Below are 20177 nucleotides of genomic sequence, written 5' to 3' on the forward strand. Positions count from 1 at the left end.
AGTCAAATTTAGTGCCATTTCCCTAACTGCAGTATCAAAAGAGAAAGAGTTTTGAAAACACAAATCCTTTCCAACATTACAAAATTACCACCCCCATTCATAACAGGTGGGTAATTGAATGACGTGGATGCTGAAATGCTAACATTATGCACTTATTTGATGGGTCTTTTGTCATGACTTCTGACCAATACTCCTCCCTCTCTCTCTCACACACACACAGTGAGGAAGCAGTCAATCCCTCTCTGCTAAATTTAATAAGCCAGGAGAGATAGAGATCAAGGTGGCCACGTGGAAAAGTATATAACTACCAGCCCCTTGCCCACATCAGCTGACTGTACAAGCTGAAGCCTGTCCCATAACACATCCATGTCTCCAGCATTGGATAATTAACCTGGAATCGCAATAACTGCAGGGTCAATATCACTCCAAAGTCAAGTGGCTTTATCCTCAATGTATGTTGCCAGTTGGTCAAAGTGAGTCCTTAAATGCTCCATAGGCCCCTCCTCCAACTTTTAGTATGGTTGGCCACCACCAATGACACCATACACAGAGAGTGAAGCAAAGGATTTACAAAGGAAAATTAGGCACTTTTAGAACCTATCTTACATAGATGTAACCTTCTCTTGGAGACTGAAGAAAGTCAAGCATTAGGAACATAGTAAGCTGGGCCAGTCCATCTAGTTCAGTATTGTCTATGCTGTTTGGCAGTGAATCCCCAGGGCTTCAGACAAGGCCTCTCTCAGTCCTGGCTGGAAAGACCAGAGTTTGAGCCCAGGACCTTTTGCACAAAAAGCATACGCTCTGTGACTGAACTATAACCATTTTGCTAAGAGTGTACTAAAATATATGAAGATACAATAGATTATGAAATACATTAGATTATGATGTGTATGACAAGAAGGGGCTTTTGAGTGGGTCCCTTCCAGTTTTCTGGTTTCCAAAACAGTTCCTTTTTTATTCAAAACAATAAATTTTAATTTTGATTTCACAAATAATTAGAAGGAAACAGTTCAAAGGCAGGGCACAGATCCATCCAAAGTGATTTCCCCCCCAGTTGAGAGTCAGACAAAATCTAAATGCTTTGCCTACATCCATAAGTTTCACTGTAGTGAAGATCCAAAATTTTAAGATGGAGAGCTGTTCTCTAAGGACCCTAACAATCCAGTTATCAAGGCTAATTTTTCTGAACCGTGGAGGAGAAAGATAAACAGTAACTTCTAATATATGCAGTGGTGGTTTTCCTTAGGGCTTAATTTAATTCTGGGCATCTCAAGGCTGTCCCCCAAAACTTGTTGGACTCAGCTCTGGAAGATGTGAAATCATAAGGATGAGAGTGCTTCTGAATATAGCTCATGGGGCCTTTGTTTACAGCTGAGTGAACCTTGAACACGGAGGGGATTAATCTGAAGATTTCCAGGGCAAATGATGCAACATCCAAACAAGGATGAGCATCCTCATTTAATTAGACTTTGGCAAGTTACAAACTAAATTCACCCAACTCTTGCTGGAAAGAAAAACAAAATACTCTGCATCAAGGGCTGAAATGAATCCCCTGCCCTCCAATATACAAACTAGGGATATGTGAGGAGAAGGCTGCTCACGCAGAATTAAACTGAGCCCTTCAAAGTAAGTTCCAGTGATCAACAGAATACTTTGGGGTCAGGGCAGGGTAGCATGTGGTGGCGGCTTCTTCAGCAGTTCCCAAAACTAAAGTTTCAAAAGCCTACAAAAAATGCAGGAAGCTGCCAAAGCATCTAGATTTAAATGCACAGCTATGGTAAGCAGTGCTTTAAAAACCCAAGGCACAATATGCAAAGGAAAAATAGAATTGAATATAGAAGGAAATCACAGTTTACATGGCATTTAAATGTAAAGGAAGAAAATACATCTGAGCTGTCAAAAAACATTACAAGAGGAGAAAGCAACCTCATAAGTTTCCTTAGGCAAATGCATTTCAACACTGCCTGGTACAAGGTAGAAATATCTCAAGGACTTTTGCTGAAAGTTCTCCAACACCTCAGGATGACCTGGCCTGGGGCAAATGCTTCCCTGCCAATTCTCTGTGTCCTTAGCCTTCCTTGCAGAAAAAGTTTTCCTCTTTCCTAAACTTACGGGGAGAGAAGAAAAGCTGGGTGTGCAGAAGTCTCTCCTGTTTGCAAGACCTCCCTTCACTTTTTTCGACATAGTCTGGAAGCCTTCTCACCCAACCCCCATTCCTTCTGGCCAAAGGTCATCAGGGACCTAGAGACGCTGGCCAATGACAATTCTCAGGGATCAGTTACTGTAATATTCCTGTAATCCCTTTAGTCTAATGCAAACTCAGCCTTTCCCTTCATGTCCCCTGCCTCTCGAGCATATATTCTAAGCAAACAGAATTGGGGGAAGATATAGTTTAGAATAACGAGTTTATTCATGAGCTGAGCCAAAATTCAAATGATTTTGACGGTTCATAAAAAGCTGCTTATTTCTGAAGTTGGGTGGGAGGGTGTGAAACCTCCCCTTTCCCTGTTCCAAAACTCAGCAATATCATTAGCTGTAAGGCAAATTAATTAATAAAGGGAGCCTCAGTGGAAATTAGCATTTCCATCAGTGCTGCAGCCAATCATGGCACTCCACCAGGTTATATAAACACCAAACTAGACCGGGGCTTAAATACATAACAGACAGTATCTTGTTTTTCGTTAACTAATTACATGGATCTGGGAGCCCAATTCTCACCTTGAAGGCCACGAGAATTTACTCCAGAAAGTGAATAGGGATGAATCATATTTTGTCAAATTTATTTTTCTCTCACTGTGAACTTTCCTTCCACTCTACCTTACACATCCGACATCAGTCAGTGTTTAAACTGATCACAGACTACACACACAGGATACCTGTAAATCCACAGCCATATCTTTTGCTGCAGCCTTTATAACAAGGTACATTCATTTTGACCAGCTGAACACCTGTCCCTCAAGAAGCAATGACAGAAAAAGTCTTGCAGAGCAATAGCAAAAATAGTCCGTTTATATGCACCTGGGACACTCCATAGACAAACTGCAGAAAGATCACTGCTTTAAGGAAATATTTTTTGTTATTTGGGGTTCATAACATATAGGGAGGGGAATAGAGTGACTGTATTTATTTAAATCTTTTTGCTATCCTGAATGTAAGATAGGGGTTATTCTAAAGTGCCTCCTTCAAGACAGCAGTCACAGCTATATAAGGCACCTTACACATTTATTCTTTGCTCCAGAATTGCGGCTTCAGGTTTTCTCTTTGCTAGTCTTTCTCTCATTGCACTTCAGAGACTGTTCTCGACAACGTGAAGAGCCAGAGTATGAAATGTACAGTAGGGGGCAGTTTGGTTTCATGCTTGGGGTTGTGGCTTACCTGTAAGTTGTTTTTGTAGTGTTTTGCTTTGGACTCCCCTACCCACCCCCATTCCTAGCTGTGTCATGCTAAAAAGGCCACATTTAAGTTTCTCTTCAAACCAGACATCAATAATATTACAAAATCACTGCTTTTTCAAAAAAAAAAAAAAAAGTTCAAAGGGGGGGGGAACTACAGGGATCAACGTGTTCTGTTCAGCTCTAAAAGGAATGCAAGGCTGTTTTATTATTATCTTTTCTTCATGGGTTGATGGACTAGAGTGGTTCTGACAGAATTACTTCAGTTTTTGTTATTAACAGATTGCATACAAAGATTATTATTATTATTTGAATTTATATCTCTCTCTATACCTGGATGTCTCAGGGCAGTTCACAGAATAAAATCAAAATATAAAACCACAAAATACACAGTCAAAATAAAAACAACCTATTAACCCCTTTCATATTCATACTTTGTATGCAATGTTCCCCATATATATCCCCATTGTCCTCCATGGCATATAGCCTAGTTACGAATTATATATATGTATATTCAAATCTAAGTCTTTCTCTTGCTTTCTCTATCTCTGGTTAGGGGACGGGGCTTCATTTTACTCCACTTACACAACACTTTCCATTTGGGGAGTACCTGTGGACATTCATTTTCATCATATTTATTGTAACTGGATGTACAGAGGGAAAGACAGAGATTTCTCTAGTGCTGTCTTTTAGGAGGTCTGCATGTTGACATGCAGAGGCTAGCCTCTTAGGAGCACTGCCTCACCAGCATTAGCCAGCCCCACCTGCCTGCCTTCTTACAATCAACCCAGGCACTGGCAATGGCTGAAAGCTTCCTCCTCCTTCAGTCTCAGTGTTGCCATCCTAGTACTCAGCAGGGAGGAGGAGGAGGAGAAAACTAGAATGACTAACTCTGTCACTGAGCCTGGCTCTGCCGGTTGGTTGCCTTGAGCAGCAGCCACCACTGCCTTCTTCTCTCCGAGGTATAAGCCTGTATTTGGCTAACCTGCTCCACACTACATCTATGATTAGACCCTAATAATAATAATAATAATAATAATAATAATAATAATAAATCTCTGCATATGTTGTTGTTAATTTCTCACTTGTCCTTCAACATTAGGTCCCAAGAAGAAGAAGAAGAAGAAGAGGAGTTTGCATTTGATATCCCGCTTTATCACTACCCGAAGGAGTCTCAAAGCGGCTAACATTCTCCTTTCCCTTCCTCCCCCACAACAAACACTCTGTGAGGTGAGTGGGGCTGAGAGACTTCAAAGAAGTGTGACTGGCCCAAGGTCACCCAGCAGCTGCATGTGGAGGAGCGGAGACACGAACCCGGTTCCCCAGATTACGTGACGCTCTTAACCACTACACCACACTGGCTCTCCAGGTTACAACCATGTAAAAATGCAATGTTAACATCAGTTAAAACCATTTTGAAATCTAGCAGGTTAGGGTAAAGTCTGGGCTAGAATTCTTCTCCTCGCAGTATAATTTTGAATGTGGAGGGAGCTTTTCCATATGGAAAAGCATCAAAAAGCTGCCGTCTGAAATGGCACCACCCAGACACAGATTTACTACCTCAGTGCCATGACCCTGAAGTCAGATTCCTCTTCTTCAGAGGATGAGATCTAGAACTCTGAGGGAGAAGGGAACACAGGGCCAGCCCCAGAAGTGTTCCCACAAGACAAGCCTACAATGCCAGTGGCCTTCCGGCCTGATAATGTTACATTGCCATCCTCAAACCCAGAGGAGCCTACTGCAGTGGCCCCCAGTGAGGTGTGAGTCCACCCCACCATGCTGTCAGAGTAGAAAATGGCAGGAACAGGCTGGGCTCCTTTGAGGCTTTCCACACTGAGCATTTACAGTTGAACAGTTGCTGATTTTATAGGATTTATTGGCATGTTGCCACATGACATCAGCATCATTCAGCCAGTACAGTGGTACCTCGGGTTACAGACGCTTCAGGTTACAGACGCTTCAGGTTACAGACTCCACTATCCCAGAAATAGTACCTCGGGTTAAGAACTTTGCTTCAGGATGAGAACAGAAATCGTGCGGCGGCAGCAGGAGGCCCCATTAGTTAAAGTGGTACCTCAGGTGAAGAACAGTTTCAGGTTAAGAACGGACTTCCAGAACGAATTAAGTTCTTAGCCTGAGGTACCACTGTATTCCTGGGTAATGTCTAAAACAAGTCCTGTACTGAGAAGCAATAGAAAAATTATTTCTTTCCCATGGCAATATATTACCAGAGCATCAGGGTTACTCAATGGTCTTTTCTCACATCTTAAAAGACTGGCCAGGTCTTGACCCAGGGCTTTAAAGGTAAGTTCCTGCCCAACTAGTTTACCACTTTAGCAGACACTTACCCAGAATGACTAAGTTGGAAAGGACCCTGGGGATGTCCCAGTCCAACACACAATGTTTCAATCTGGAGAAAAGACTTTATTATTATTATTGGCCAGTCAACCCAAACATCCCAAAGCAAGAAGCCTGCTTTGCAAGACAGTTGGCTTCTCAGTGGGGCAATGAAACATAACTTTACTAACAGTGAAAACAAAATACTTGCTTTTAGCAAAGGATGATTTCCTGGGAGTCCTCACCTGGCAGTGTGCTGCTTTATGATTGTGAGAAGCATAACAAGGCCCCTGAGTAATAGTAGGCTCTGCAATGGAGCCTCCTGTGCACTGACTGCCGTATTTTTTTTCATTTGGAAGCAACTAGCCTGAGATGACACTGGACAGGAATGCATGTTGGCTGGAGGTGACCCAGTGTAAAGAAGAGCTCAGTGAAACAGCACAGACAATACTTGCCCTTCTATAATATTTGGTTCATGGACTCTTTGGGCTCTGTCCCACCATGCATTACTGAATAAAGTCTGAGTGACTGGGAATTTGGTGTGAACCTCTGTACTTGAACCCTCAAGGACAATTTCCTCCACGTTTGCCTCCCCAGTCAGAAGCAGTATTGCTTCTGGGAAGTGCTCAGGGTCTGCTTGCAAGCTTCCCATGGACATCCCAAGGCTGGCCATTGTGGGAACAGGATGCTGAACTCAATGGGACACTGGCTTGATATAGCAGAGCGCTCTTAAGTTCTTATTTATTTCCTGCATTTATACCCCACCTTTTCCCACAAGGAGCTCAAGGTGGCATAACTGGTCTCCCCCACCCCACACTCAAAATTAATCCCTGCTACAACCCCCATGAGAGAAATTGGGATTAGGGGCAGTGACTGGCACAGGGTCACTCAGTGAGCTTTCATAGCTGAGTGGGGATTTGACCCCTGGTCTTTCAGGTCCCAGTCTGACACTCTAACCATTATACAACACTGTTCATTTTGCTGTTCCATATACAGTCTTAGTATTCCTGCCCCTTAATGATTATTTGTAACCCCCCCCCCCAGTGCTTTATGCTTTATAAATATACCACCCTGGTATTCTATGGTACGGTATTACACAAAACCTTTTATAAACAATAAACAAAACAATCAATCTGATTTCTATGTGACGTTTCTGTTCATTGTTTCTTTACGTGGCTAAACCATAATGCTCACAGCCTGGCATCTCACAATTCCATTTAACTTTAACTGGATAACTCTTTTTTGTCTATGCAACATTGTTTTCCTTAAATTCCCTGGGAATACCACATCTCACCTACTCTTCATTTCACATCTCCTTTCTTGTTTGTTTTGTGATCTCTGCATTCTCAGATGTAGTTTCTTCAGCAACTAACCAATTTGGTCTTCCTGCTAGACATTCACATATATTAGACATTTCTGATGTCCAAGGGCTACCCCTTTGGGACACTGCTTACAGCTTCTCTCCTTTTTAAGAGAGTTTTTCTGACAAGCAAAAATCTGTCTAATTTTTTTAAAAAAACTATTTTCTTTACCCTTGCTATCCACTGCTCTGTCCTCTTGTGGTTAGCGCTGGGCTTCAGTTTAAGCAGGAATCTATGAAGCAGAATTTGAGCAAATATTATTTTCAAATATCCAGCATTTAAACTGCAGACTGCTTTAGGAAGACTGCAGTTGTGAGTGCAAAGCAAAAACACAAATATAAGAGCACCAAAGGCTGTGCCCACATCAGTGATCCTGAGATAACGGGGGGGGGGGGGGTTTCCTCCTACCTAGATATGTTTTCTTTTTAATTTTGTAGGTGTGAGATTGGAATGCTAACCTGTAGGAACCATATAATTTAATTTAATGGACATTAATTACTTAAGATATATGAAGAGTTGGAGCCATGCCAACCACATGCAATTTTGTAACATGACAGGCAACAAAACAGATGAGCAAAAATGTTTGCACACACTATACAGTGGTACCTCTGGTTATGTACTTAATTCGTTCCGGAGGTCCATTCTTAACCTGAAACTGTTCTTAACCTGAAGCACCACTTGAGCTAATGGGGCCTCCTGCTGCTGCTGCCGCGCCGCCAGAGCCCGATTTCTGTTCTCATCCTGAAGCAAAGTTCTTAACCCAAGGTAATTGTTATGTAGTGTAGTTTCACCCTGGGCCAACAGGGGGATACTGTATATAGTTTCCACTCAGGTCTGTAGATAGTTTTCACTCAGGTCTGCGTCCGTTATTTTAGGCGGGAACTCTGAGCTGTTACGGTTACAATGTTGACAGCCGGCTGACTATAAATACAGGCCGGCTGAGCTGTTCGCAGTCAGTTTATTTCCAGCTTACCAGAATAAAAGAGCTACTTGAAGAAATCGCTGTGCCGGCTGCTATGTCAACCCACAACTTAACAGTAATATTTCTGGGTTAGCGGAGTCTGTAATCTGAAGCGTATGTAACCTGAAGTGTACCACTGTATATGCATTTTGGAAAGCTGTTTGCTATGCATTCAGATGCCTTTTAAAATATCACAACCAAATTTTGCACAGTGGTTCTTGAGATCAAGGAGCAGGGTTTCATCTGTGTTTAGATGTAATTGGATGCCATTTTGAATCAAGACAGCAGACTAGTTATAATAATAATAATAATAATTTATTATTTGTACCTGGCCCATCTGGCTGGGTTTCCCCAGCCACTCTGGGCGGCTTCCAACAAAGATGAAGATACACTAAAATGTCACATATTAAAAACTTCCCTGAACAGGGCTGCCTTCAGATGTATTCTGAATGTCAGGTAGATGTTTATCGCTATGACATCTGATGGGAGGGCGTTCCACAGGGCGGGCGCCACTACCGAGAAGGCCCTCTGCCTGGTTCCCTGTAACTTGGCCTCTCACAGTGAGGGAACCGCCAGAAGGCCCTCGGAGCTGGACCTCAGTGTCCGGGCAGAACGATGGGGGAGGAGACGCTCCAGTCCAGTCCTAAGAGGGCAAATCAGCTGCCTTCAGAAGCGTTATCTAGTAATGGTGATGGGGACAATGACGACAACTTGCATGTGTGATGCTGTGTGTGATGTTAGGACGTTGGAAGGAGCTGGAATGGAGCCAAGTGCAGCAGCTGCACAGCTTCAATGACCGGTGGCTCCTTGTCCTGCCACTGCTACTGGCAGGGGGCTGCTTTGACCCCCTCTGTGGCAGGAGGAGGAGGAGGAGGAGGAGAAGGAGCTGGCCACTGAAGCCAAGCTACACTCAGCTCCATGCTCGACCTCCTTTGCCCTCTGAATTTTTGGGACTTGGGGGGGGGTTCCCTCTCCCAAAAATTGCCCCCCCAAAGGGCTCACCTCTCATGAGTTGGCACCCTGGTTGCCTTGAAGCTGTCTGTCAATAGCCTTCTCCACTATGGTGAGATTCCTCCCCCCCCTATTTAAATTAAAATAATTACTGGTATTTATAGATGAAAACTAGCACATATTCATACTTGATGCAACTCTCTGTTCTCTTTTTGTGTGTGTGATACATGTAGCATTTTTAGCATTACAATATTCAAAGGGTTTATATGGGAAAGCGACTGCTCCCTCCCTGCCAAACCCAACAACTCCAGGTGCTTGAAATGAAATTCATTCCAGGTCCAATACATTTTGGGGAAAAAATCCTTTTTGGGGGGCACTAAAAATACGGTATATGAAGGACACACATAAGAAATTGGATAGTGACTATAATGTGTAACACTTTCTCACGTCACATACTGATAAGCAGTACTGAAAGAATATGAAACAAAATTATCAGGTTGCTTTTTATTTTAAAATATGGCATCAAGTACTTAAAACATATATATGAAGGAAGAATATATCTAACAGTACCAAACTAAAAATGAAACACCTAAAAATGGGACAAAAAATGTGTTTTTTATGCTCCAGGGAAGCTAACAATTTAATAAACTCTTCTGTCCTTTTGCTCTGGTAGGAGTTCAGTTCAATATTTCTCAAAAGCATTTTTTGTTTGTTGCGGGGCAGGGGGAAGTCTGTGTTTTCTCTGCTTCAAATATACTGCAGCAGCAGCAGGAACACATGACTCTGAACAGGCAAGCACTTCAAACACTTATCTGTGCAAAGCCTTTGGTTTATTGTAAATGTGATGCTTGCGTGTGAGCCCTTTCTGTGGCTGCTCCCATATTGAGGAATCCCCTCCCTCCTGAGAGAGGCTAGATGGGCTCTCTCCTTGTTCTCTTTCTGCTGGCAGGGCAATTGGTAGTGCTCCAGACTTCCCCAATCTCCACAGGTGGTGCGAGATTCCAGGAGCTGCAGGCACACTTGCCATGGTCTGTGTTCCCTTTTGAGACAATGAGGCACAGTGGAGACTGTGGTGTCTTTATGATATATGGCTTTATTTACACATATATAGAACCTGCACTTAGACGGCGGGATTGCATTCAGCTCTTATGAGGGTCTGACTTCTTCCTTAAGGGCAGCATTGGATTCAGTGGACAGCAAAAAGCCACCCTCTGTGCCTCTTAGTTCCAGCCTGTCATCCCCACTCACATGGAGTTCTGTCCTTTCTTCTTGTTCTCACTGCTTACCGACTCCAAGGACCTCCCACTAGCCTACGCCATTCAATGTTGAAACTCTAAACCTGGCTTTCACCTCTGGAGTCGCCACTCCCCCTAGCCTGGCAGTCTTGCCCTCTGATGGTTTCCTTGATAAGCCATCATCAGCCTTTGTCCTCTGCTGAGCTGGGTTGGCTCATTAGCATAGTTAAATCCAGGGGGTTTCCATGTTTGGCAAAGTGTAATCAAACTGTAATCAAACCTTGATTAAGTCAAACTTTTACTAAATCAAGGAATTATGGAGAAGATCTGGCAGCCAGGTATTTAGGGGGATCTCACACTCCGCAAACCCACAACAGTATTTGAATGCTGGTTCTAAATAGTATTTCTCCCCCAATACATTCTTATTTTTGAGAAAAGAAAAGAAACTGGTTTTTTTAAAGTTTCCTCCAGTATTTCAGGTTTAAGAGTAGGTTCTGCAGCTCCCTTTCAATCAACTTACCTGATTAGAATTATGGTTAGCAATGGATGGTAGATCTCATCTTGAGTGACAGAAGCATTAACAGACAAACCTACTACACTTTGCCTGGTCTCAGCTGTCAACAGAAATAATCCCCATCAAGTCTAAAGGGCTTTCCATGGAGGCTATTGATGGCTACTAGCTATGAAGGCTATGTTCCACTTCTGCTGTCAAAGGCAATATTCCACTTGCTTGGAATCACATGGGGATTCCCAGCTTTTGTGCTCAGATTCTGTTTTTTGGCATCTATTGAGAAAAGGATGTCCAACAGGTAGATGTCCAACAGGTATATTGTGATCTATTGTTAGGTGAGGTGTTCATGGTAGATCGCGGGACCCTCCCCCAACCCCCTCCAAAAAAGGCTCAAGAACTTTGTTAGATCACTGCCAGTTTTTTTATAGTGGGAGTAGATCTCAGACTCTTGAAAGTTGGATATGCCTGCTGTATTAGATGGGCCATTGGGTCTGATTCAGCAAGTTCTTATCTTATATTCTTATCAGTGATATATTAATAGTAGATAAGGATACACACAAATGCCAGAAGCTGCTAGGAAGCTGTAAAGACAAAAACAGATTTTGCAATGCATGGCAATAAAGATCTGTAGAACTGTGCCTATTGATTTATATTATCCATATTAATATTATCCATATTTACTCAAGTGACACCAGTGCATTCCATAAGCTTATTCCCATATAAGTGGGTACAGGTTAGCAGCCTCATTTTGGCTATGCAGCCCAACCCTGCCACCACTAAAACCATGTTTAAATAGCTACAATGGAATATAATGCAAACAACATGGTAGAATGGTAGTTTCACCACGTAAAACAATGCTATAATTAAAAAGTAGTTCAGCCAGCTGAGTATCCCATCTCACAAAATTAGAGTAACACTCATGCTGAGAAGCAGGTTAAAAACTTGGCACTGTTTTCAAGAAGGATAGAAAAACCAGTTTGCACACGAGCATAGATATTCTCAAAGGAAAGTGCCATATTTTATTGAATTTTTTTTCACAATTCTGTGTTATTATATCAAGCTCACTTGACAGTAGAGGACAAACTGTCTTTCACATGCTATAAAAGTAATATGCCAGCGGTTCAAGAAAGGAGCAAGATTAAACAAGACTGTCTGGTGGATTTATCTGCACCAAATATAAGTCCTCCAGAAATTTTCAAGTGACACACTGTTTAATAAAAACAGCACAGTCCTAACTTTGAAAGATTATACTATAGTGCAATGAATTTACCCCTGAGCTGAATGTAATAACATGAAAACCCCCCAAAGCATGCATCAGTTTCCAAATTCGAATTGACCTTTTCAACACGTCTATGCCTTTCCATTTCTTTCAGTTCCAGTTTTACATTTTAGGAGGGCAGGCAACAACACCTGGGTCACCACCGGATTCTCCAACAATACAGGAAATATGCTGCTAGGAAGATATATTGTGCCATTCTCTCAACAGCATTATTGACAATGAGCCATTAGAGTGTTGGTATTTCAGCAAGGACAGACAAAGCCACAGTATGCATGAAACTGTATTTTGTTCCCTCAGGAAAGGAATCACCAAGGAGTAGTTAAATGTCACTTATAAATACATGGAGAATGAATAAATATTCTCTTGCGCTTGCACTATACTAATAAAAACCTGATAACATTTTCAAGAATCCCATTATTCCCTTTCAAAACAGCCATATGCTATATACAAACACCCAATGATTTTTCTATATTATTTGACCAGCTTCACTAATAGAACTCATGACTTGCAGCTGTTATGCTCTTTTTGACAAGATATGGACTTCGTTAATGCAGAGAAAGCAATATTTATGGTATCGGAGCAGCTACTGGAGTACCTAAAATAATCAACACTCTCTCAACCTTTTCTGAATATCTTTTGGGCTCCCTCAAAAATTTCCAGGGTAAAACCTTCTGGAGTGGCCGGCTCATATTGATAGGAAGCAGCTCTGACATGACCTGAAGGTAGACTGTCCCTGAAGCAAGGGACCTTTGCCCCTCCAGAGGTTGTTGAACTACAACTTCTCTCAGCCCCACCAAATATGGCCCAGTGGCCAGAGATGATGGGAACTGTTGTTCAGCAACATCTGGAGGGTCAAAGGTTTCCCAAACCTGCTGTAAAAGTTGGAATTAAATTGGCCTATCAACCTTTCTGTCTCTCTCTCTCTCCCCCCTCCCCAATATACATTCTTAACTTGAATGAGTCTGGAGGCTGAGATATATTAGGCATGCCACATGGCCTAGAGCAGGCATAGGCAAACTCGGCTCTCCAGATGTTTTGGGACTACAACTCCCACTATCCCTAGCTAACAGGACCAGTGGTCAGGGATGATGGGAGTTGTAGTCCCAAAACATTTGGAGGGCCGAGTTTGCCTATGCCTGGCCTAGAGGCCTCTACATTTGTTGTTCTCTTCCAAGCATGGAGCAGAACCTCACTGCCCAACCTTCCTGTGCAGATTATTCTCATAAATCTTGGATTTAAATGGCTTGCACTACACTTCAAAATAATCCAAAATGCGGGACTATGCCCCATGAAGTCTGCCTGTAACCTGCTCTGCTCTTGTTGGATTGTCTAGTCTAAGGTGGTCTTTGGCTTGCGGCCCTTGCCCTCTTGTGACTTTGAGAAGCACTGCCAGTAAGTTAGAAGAGGTTAGCAGTTGTGCAAAAGAAAAATAAATAAATGCAACTTTCTAAATATTGTTTCCCTGGCATGTACCAATTGCCAGTCTATTTAGGCCAAGCTATTGCTTCCTAATTCAGTGACAGCTGGCATAAGCACAGCCTAGAAGCTAACTAAGACAAATCCTTGACAAAGGAAGCACTATGTTAGCAGGTTATTTATTACCAGCTATGGGCAAGTGTTGACAGATGCTAACGACTAGAGAGAGTGATTTAATGCAAGATCCGTTCCCCTTGCCCTCCCCGTCTCAACCCTCAAGGTAGCCAAGAAACATGGTGTGTTCATAGGACTTGGCAAGAGACAGATTTCCCTGTGCTACACTGATGGATTCAGAACCGCAGATGACAGAAGCTGTTATAACAAATGCATGATCAAAAGAATGACTGTGAAACAAAAAGTCATCTGCTGGACAGCAACACCCCCCCAAGACTAGTCCGACACACCCTTTTGAATTGACACACTGGCAATTTTGCTTTCGGGATTCTTTCTTGAGATTAATTTGGCTACCAAGTTGGGCTTTGTGCTTGGTTTTGCTTTTAGGATGTTGCTGTGCTTGGTCCAAACAATATACTTCCCTTGTTCTCTTTGAAGGACTCCTGGGGCAGTCAGTCACAGATGCCTCTGTCCCTGCCACTCCTTAAAGTACAATTGCCTTAATTCAAACTGGCAGAACTTGCTCTTTTGCCTAGTGGCTGCAAGAGCAAGGTACCATTTTAAAAACTATTGTTGTCACACAGCAAGATGCATTCAAACCCACTTTAAACAGGCTTAAAAAACAACAACCTCAATTTGAAACAAAGTCTCCCCTGATCTCTTTTCAATCTGGCCAGAATGGATTGAGAATGAAATGGCAAATTCTTATGCAAATCTCATCAGACTAGCAACAGTGTGGATCCTTTGATGGAGGAAGTTCCTCTGGATCCAACCCAAGCTGAGTTCAATTTACGGCTGTCTAATCAACTAGCTCCTGCCAACCTAGCAGTTTGAAAGCACACCAGTACAAGTAGATAAATAGGTACTGCTCTGGCTGCAAGGTAAACGGTGTTTCCGTGCGCTGCTATGGTTCTCCAGAAGCAGCTTAGTCATCCTGGCCACATGACCTGGAAGCTGTACGCCGGCTCCCTCGGCCAATAAAGCGAGATGAGCACCGCAACCCCAGAGTTGGCCACGACTGGACATAATGGTCAGGGGTCCCTTTACCCTTTACCTTTACACAATATACCTTCAAAGCACATTCAAAGCACAATCCTTTCCTCAAAGAATCACGGACAATTCTTCACTTGTTGCTAAATTTGGAGGTGAGTTCTTTAGAAACTGCACATGTGCTGTGAAAACTATGGTGTAGATCTAAATGTAAAGGGGAGTAAACAAAACTGAGGGTCATTTTATGAGAATATGCCTTTTAAGAGGCATATAGACCATTGGTATTTAATTAAAAAAGGAGAAAGGGGCATTTGATCCAGTTTTGTTGTGGGCAGCTAGTCATGCACAACAGCCAGTGGCCCTATATGAACATCCTCATTTGTATCAAAAGATTCAATCCAAACAGATCAGTGGGATTCAGTACAGTTGAGCAGCTGGTCTATAAGAATCTGAGGGGAACTGCTCCTTGTTTCCAGCCACTAAGATGACAGTTTAGGCTGTAATCCTAAATAATTTTTGTAGGGTGTAAATTCTACTTCTGAGTAAAGATAAACAGCATTGCTGTCAGTGGAACATAAACAACAGCACTGACATCTATAAAATGGTTGATCAGAGAATGTGAAAGAAAGAAAGACAGAAGGACGGACAGGCAGAAAGAAAGGAAGAAAGGAAGAAAGGAGGAAATGAAATGAAAGAAAGATCTTTCTTGGACTTGGATCTTTATTGCTGGATCCGGGCAATTGTCAGTTCTAATATGCACCAAATTTAGATAGAAACAGTTTACAGTAGGGCAGAGAAAATGCAAATGAACTTCTGCATTTGTGGTGGAAAAGAAAAAGCCTATTCAAATTAATGAAAATTTAGTAGATGTCATTAAGGGTAATTATACTAACATCTACAGAGAAAACAAAATCTCTGGCTTGCTTGATTAGAAAGGTAATAGAACAGTTCATTTGTTAATGATCAGGGATCTTATAGCAAACCTGACTGCATTAATTCAATGTCTTAAGGTTAAGATCCCATCTATTCATGAAGCCTTCCATCTGTGGACATTTTTAATAACTTACATCAACAATTCCAGACCTTCCCCCCCCATCACAAGGCAGAACACATAACTTTAAGAGCTAATATTTATGACTAGCAAGGGTTAGTTTCAGTGGCAACAAGCAAACATTTCCAAGCAGAAGTAAAACATCCTTCAACAATGAAACTTTCAGCACCATGCTTTGTTTGCTACTTTGGAAGGCAAAATTAAAGGCACCCTCAGACAAACTGACTGTACAAACCTATTCATGCCTCCTCAGTCAGAAGTAAGTCCCTCTGAATCGGAGGATACTTGAAGTGGCCAGGCCTTGCACCAGTGTTTGGCTAGTTCAGGCACTGGCAGAGGGTCTCAGGGGTTCAGAACCACTCCCCCTGCCAGCCTGTTTCTTTTCAGATTCTATCTGTGGTGGCCACCCACATTGCTTGATTATCCAAAATGCACTTCCCTGGCCTACAGACCTTCTATAGAATGGCCCAGAGATGGAAAGAAGATAAAGTCCCGACCAAAGACGAATGGCTGATGAAGATGATGGACAAAATGGCGAAATTGACTGGGAAAATCAGAAACCAGGAAGAGAGGAACTTGTAGTGTATTAAAAACTAAGGTAAAACTGGATTATTTAAGAAAAATATAGCAAATAAGTGAAGCAGTGGGAAAAGATTGAAAATGGTAACCATGGAAGGGTGGAGGGGAGTCAAAAGATTCAGGGAATGCTAAATGATGATGATGATGATGATGATGATGATGAATGTTTGAATTTAAATTTGCAATGTAAAACTTACACCCACCCACAGTGGTACCTGTGGTTACATACACTTCAGGTTACATATGCTTCAGGTTACAGACTCCACTAACCCCGAAATAGTACCTCGGGTTAAGAACTTTGCTTCAGGATGAGAACAGAAATGGTGTTTCCTGCTTGGCAGGGGGTTGGACTCGATGGCCCTTGTGGTCTCTTCCAACTCTATGATTCTATGATTCTATGAGAAATTGTGCTCTGGCAGCGCAGTGGCAGCGGGAGGCCCCATTAGCTAAAGTGGTGCTTCAGGTTAAGAACAGACCTACGGAACGAATTAAGTTCTTAACCTGAGGTACCACTGTGTGTGTGTGTGTGTGTGTGTGTGTGTGTGTACACACACACACACACACACACACACACACACACACACTAATCCTGGTCCCAGCTACAGTTTCACTAGCTCTATGGTCCTACTAGTAACTAAATATGGTGGGCAGCCACCATGGATGGGAGCCAAGCTCCCATTGGCAGCATCACCCAACCAGCACCGAAAGAACTCTGGTGGGCAGGGTGATGAGTGGTGGCCAAGGGGAGGAGAAATGGCAGTGATGCTGTCCCTTTGCACAGTAGTAAGCAGGTTGGAGTGCATTTCGGATGGGGTGGCCTAGGGAGAGGGGCTTGCTCCTGCTCCTGTGCATGGTGGCAAGCAGGAGCCCTGCCCTGGTTGGAGGGGACATCAGTGGCACTATGCCCAGAGCCCATGAAGTGTGATGCTGGCTCTGTAAGTGAAAGTGGGACTGTAGTTTGAGCTAGGAATACAGAAGACCCTGGTTCAAATTTTGCTTCTGATATGAATTCACCAAGTGGCTGAAATTTCCCAGCCTCAGTTCTCTCCTCTGCAATATGGGGGATAAAAATACTCATTTACTTTGCAAGCTTGTGAAAAACACAACTAGATAATGAATGTGATGTAAAGCACCATAAAAAGGCTAAGTGTTGTTGTTGTTGTTGTTGTTGTTGTTGTTGTTGTTGTTGTTGTTGTTGTTGTAATAATACACATTGAGCATTATCTTTGTCTGCTCACTGTTCTCTACCATGTAGACAAATGCAGGTTGCAAAGGGACTTAGACACATTTATCTCCCATAAAATCTCTCTGGTTACTATGCCAAAAGCAAGCATTCTGTGGAACTGGGCAGGGCGAAGGTTTTGTCAAATAGGGAACATCACCACAGGCATTCAAAATGTATTCAGAGAACAAAGGAGCAACTCAGTGTTTCATTGCATCTGGAATCCCTTTAATTAAATATCTTTGTCTGCTGTTTGTTGTGCTTGTCAGCACTGGCTGTTGTTTGGCTCATATTAGCAAATGAAACCAAATGTTGGGGAGGGGGGAAGAGGAGGAGTTCTGGTTTTCTGTTTTTACTCAGGAAGCACCCACGAAGAGCTCTGCTGGATCAGGCCAGGCACTCAGCTAGCCCAGAACCTTTTTCTCACAGTGGTCAACCAGATGCCTAAAGGGAAGTCTAGAAGCAGGATCTGAGGTCAACAGCACTTCCCACTTCTGTGGTTTCCAGCAATGTATTGTAATGAGTTTGTGGTTGCTGGACCTGATTGCATATTAGACTGTACACTTCCGAGCACAATTCAAAGTGTTGGTGCTGAGCTTTAAAGCCCTAAATGGCTTTGGTCCTGTATACCTGAAGCAGAATCTCCACCCCCATTGTCCAGCCGGGACACTGAGGTCTTGAGCCGAGGGTCTTCTGGCGGTTCCCTCGCTGTGAGAAGCCAAGTTACAGGCAACCAGGCAGAGGGCCTTCTTGGTGGTGGCACCTGCCCTGTGGAATGCCCTCCCAGCAGATGTCAAGGCAATAACTCTGGTGATATATTGCCATGGGAATGAAATAATTTTTCTATTGCATCTCAGCACAGGGCTTGTTTTAGATATTATTCAGGAATACAGTGGTACCTCAGGTTAAGAACTTAATTCGTTCTGGAGGTCCGTTCTTAACCTGAAACAGTTCTTAACCTGAGGTACCACTAACTAATAGGGCCTCCCAATGCCTCCGCCCAATTTCTGTTCTCATCCTGAAGCAAAGTTCTTAACCCGAGGTACTATTTCTGGGTTAGCGGAGTCTGTAACCTGAAGCGCCTGTAACCTGAAGTGTCTGTAACCCGAGGTACCACTGTAATATAGGCTGAAGAATTGGCTTCAGTGTTTAAAGGGGGACAGGGCAGGGGAGAGCAAGGGGACTTTCCTGATGGGCCTCTCCTTCCATTTCTCATGCATCTGGCTTAGCAATATAGTGCTTAATGCATAGCGTGTGAAGCTGCCCTATGCCCTTAGGTTTCACAGCTGTTTGCTTCCTTACACAGAAAATTAGCTATGAAAAGCACGCTAAGGAAATATGAGAGATGGGTTTTCTTGTTTTCCAGCTAACTAGAGCACAGGTTGAGTTTATTCTATTAATACCCAACAGGATTTAAGAATGAAAAAGAAGGAGGGAGGAACAAAACTTTTGGGCAGAATGCTGATTTTCCTTCCTAGCTTCTGCTGTGTTTGAGGCTTGTGGCAGATGCAGGAGTTGAGCTGACATTCAAACTTCAGATGCACAAAACTTCACCCAGTTTCTGAATGTTCAATGATGTTAACATGCTACTAACAAGCAGAAAAAGAATGCCACATGGTCAAATTAAATCGAGACTCTCACTTCACTTGGCTAATGAACATTGCCAGAAGGAAGTGTTGCATGAATTGCACTCATTATCTTTTAGATATCTGTGTTACAAATTAAAATTCTTGAAATCTTGTTGATGCTTTTATCTTTTTTTCTGATTTATTTCAAAGATTCAGTAGCTGGGCAGATGAGAATATGCACATACTTGCAAAATTTGGTTTTATTTCAACAAGATCTTAATATACCTGTTCACAGCAGAAAAGCACAAATCAACGACGCTGACAAAAAGGAGCTTCCATTCCAATGATATGGATGGGTAGAGAAATGAATGATGCATAACTATACATTTGCATTTACTGTTAAAGGAGATGAGTAGAAAAAACCAGGTGTGATTTGTTCTTGTGCTTAGTTATCATCTCACCAGCTAATTTCCTATAACTCATGAAAATGGATGCATCCAAGAAAGGAAGGCTAGAAAGTTAACAGGCATCCCTCAATGAACATTAAAAGTCAAAATTAACTAAGAAACGTGTCGCAACAAAGTCTCATAAGGTGAAATCCAGTGTTGATTCAGCAGAGGCATGCGCTAAGAAAACAGTTGTCTTAGACCTAGACTATTGTCTGAAGGCAAATGAGGCTACCACTTTGGTGAAAGCAAGAAGGTCTGAGTGTGGTAAGCTCCTGAACTGGAGACCCCCTGGGAACCTCATATATGCCACCTTGGTTGCATAACAGAAGAAAGAAAATAAATAAAAGGAAGGCCTTTTTTGTAGATTTTGTCTTTCTCCTCTACCACCTTCCACATTATTTTGAAGCATTCCCTCAACGTGCAGAAGTGGATTTTGGGGAGGAAGTGCAGGAGGCTGCCAGGGGTAGGGGAAATAATAAAAAGTTACCTCCCCTTCTCTGGTGGTAGCAGATGGCTTGTGGAATGGCAGCAGTGGATTTTACCCATATGGATTCAGCTGGCTAAAAATACTTCAACTCCACATAATGAAAGCAAACTGTGTCGTTTCAGGTTAGGTGGTTCCTATACTCCTTTTGGAGGAAGGGTAGTTTGTGGTGACATGATAAAGACAGATGAAGTTACTAATGGTGTGGAGATAGCAG

At 42.7% G+C, this 20177-nt stretch overlaps 1 long non-coding RNA gene across 2 annotated transcripts in view; it reads left to right on the forward strand.

The window, feature by feature from the left end:
* The window catches only part of LOC309527808, a 41720-nt gene that overhangs the window by 13461 nt on the left and 8082 nt on the right, over positions 1–20177 (forward strand). The window contains exon 3 of one of the 2 annotated variants that reach the window (XR_014217361.1): positions 16109–16378. The exons of the other annotated variant lie outside the window; for it this stretch is intronic. This is a non-coding gene — a long non-coding RNA (uncharacterized lncRNA). Of the gene's footprint in view, positions 1–16108; positions 16379–20177 lie in introns of those variants that run through there. 2 annotated transcript variants of the gene reach the window in all.

The sequence above is a fragment of the Podarcis vaucheri genome (genome assembly GCF_965113315.1).
Source record: "Podarcis vaucheri genome assembly, chromosome: 2".
In the NCBI taxonomy this organism is placed as follows: domain Eukaryota; kingdom Metazoa; phylum Chordata; class Lepidosauria; order Squamata; family Lacertidae; genus Podarcis; species Podarcis vaucheri.